General features: G+C 39.5%; 1 non-coding gene across 1 annotated transcript; it reads right to left on the bottom strand.

Annotated features, from left to right (window-relative positions):
• Positions 1 to 1,942: 1,942 nt before the first annotated feature.
• LOC140604405 (U6 spliceosomal RNA) lies at positions 1,943 to 2,049 on the bottom strand. Its single transcript, XR_012007307.1, has one exon. It is a non-coding gene; the product is annotated as a U6 spliceosomal RNA (small nuclear RNA).
• Between the last annotated feature and the right edge of the window lie 334 nt (positions 2,050 to 2,383).

A 2,383-nucleotide genomic window follows, 5' to 3' on the forward strand; every position in this document is an offset into this window, starting at 1 on the left:
CAGATTCCCTTTTCAATGTAGAGTGAACACTCTACAAGTTTGTACTGGATGAGCTGTGAGGGATTAGGGTAGTGAAGTGAGAAAGGGATTATGTCCATGTTCTGCCTAAGCAAGTCCAGTTGTCTGCCTTCTATTGGATCTCTGCTCAAATCCAAGCTGTGCTGATGTGTTGACGTCTTGGATGCCCATGAAGCTTTTCCTAACACCTAGATGAGGCTATTGAAAGCATAGCAGAGGAACAAGAATCTGTTGGTGAATTAGGTTTGATCCAGTGCTTGATCATAGCAGTATTTCATGGAAAGACCTCAATGTCATGCAGAAGAAGTGTGAAGTGCCCTTGGCTATGCTTCAAACCCAACAGCAATGAATGCAAATGTTTTGTGAGTAGTTGGAGTAGATAATATCCCGCTGGTAGGGAAAAAAAAAAAAGCATTTGGTAGATCTAGCACCCACAGAGACTCAGAAGACAATGTGCTGTTGACCAGATTATTCCAAAACAGATCCTAGCTCTGGCAGGGACTAAGCCAATGATATCTTGTTCCTCCTATTCAGGTTTCTCACCTGTTTCTGGGAAGTGAGTTCACTAAGTATACCTACCTTGTTGAGTTGGGGTTAATTAATTTCCATTTTTATTTTGATTTAATTTTAAGGAAAATCATACCTGGAACCTAGTGTTAGAAATATAGAAAGTAATAGCTGTAAAAAGCCACCAACTAGTTTTTCAGATAAGGAATTAGGGGTTCATAGGTGTCAAAGACTATTCCCAAGGTCTAGGCCATTAGTGACAGATCTAATGTGGTAAAAGTTGTATGTGCAGAGTATTTATTGTGTACTACACACTGCAAAGCACTTCACACAATGTTCTCTTAAAATTTCATCACAATCCATTTACTTCTACAAATAAAGAATATGAGAATTTGAGAAGTGAAATAATTTGCCTAAATTATAATAAGTTACAGTAATGAATCTCAACCCCAAGACATGATATGAGAGCCAGCCATGTTTGGCTCAGCCTATGCTCTAGTTTAAAATTCCAGAGCACTTAATTTGCTGACTACTATAAGGTAGCAGAGCTGGAGAGCTTTGGTCCTAAAAACCACTGGTCATGGAGTGATATGCAATGTAGCTCACCTCTTTGTATTATTCTTATATTCTTTTTTTCTCTCATACATCCCTGGCTCTTTTTTCCACCTTGCAACCATCTTCAAGCCAGCTGGTCTGGATAATTAAGTTAAAAAAACAAAAAAGGCATATTCCAGGTATTGTAATTATATATTTTCAAACTGCTTCAATACCTTCCTTATCTTCATTTCATTTGGAACTCTTATTTTTTATATCACCTAAAATTATTAAGCATCATAAAATATCTTCCATTTTATAACCCTTCATTATGCTTGCTTCTGGATCGTTCTCTGAAAGCATAGACTATTTTGCATAACTCCTCCTCTAAATAAACCTCCCATGCCTTTTCCTTTGCTCTGATTTAGTTTGTTACTTAAGCCTGGATTCTAGGACTCTTCATTACAGATACTAATCTTCCTTCTCATCTTGACCTCTTAGTGCCCTATGAATGGAGCATAAAGCCAAGCTCTCTGAACTTTACTTTTCAGGGTTGTATACCCCAGATCTCTGAACCTTTGATTATTCTATTTTCTCTCAGTATAGTAATAAACATTTCTTTCGCTACCCCTTCCTCAACCTCTCCCAGTGAAAGTCCCTTGTATCTGTCAAACCACATCACAAAAACCATCTCCCACATGCAGCTTTTCCTGTCTCATCTTCCCAAAACAGGATTTGCCTTCTTCCTTCTATGAATTCCCATAGCATTTTTTTTCTTGGTTAATTACCATAAGCCAGGTTCCCCAGAAGCAGACTCTTAGAGATTTGCAAGAAGGAATTTTTTCTTTTATAATTAAGATTTAATTGGTTGGAAAATGTGGGATGAAATCTCATGCCATTTGTGAAATCTCATGCCATTCTCTTGCAGCGGCCATACTAATCTTCTCTGTATAGTTCCAATTTTAGTATATGTACTGCCCAAGGGAGTACTGTGTGGAGGCATTTTATTGGGGAAGCAAGATTGTGCAAGCAGTTAGGCTACAGAACTGCCTCTACCATGGCCACAGCCAATCCCTTGGGGGAGCTCAGGAGCTGTGAACAAGGGAGTCAGCGCCTTTGCCTCTCTCTGTCCACTGCCCTTGGCTCTGAGGACCTTGGGCAAGGAGCACCTAAGGAGTATTTAGCTATGAACTGTCAGCTGCCAGTATTCCTGGGGGAATGAATACTTGCATCTGAAAAGGACCAAAGACTGGAGTAGAAATGTGAGGGATACACCTCAGTAGCCACTGCATCATGCTAGAAGGACTCTAGCATACTCTGCTTT

Source organism: Canis lupus, chromosome 14 (assembly GCF_048164855.1).
Source record: "Canis lupus baileyi chromosome 14, mCanLup2.hap1, whole genome shotgun sequence".
Lineage (NCBI taxonomy): Eukaryota > Metazoa > Chordata > Mammalia > Carnivora > Canidae > Canis > Canis lupus.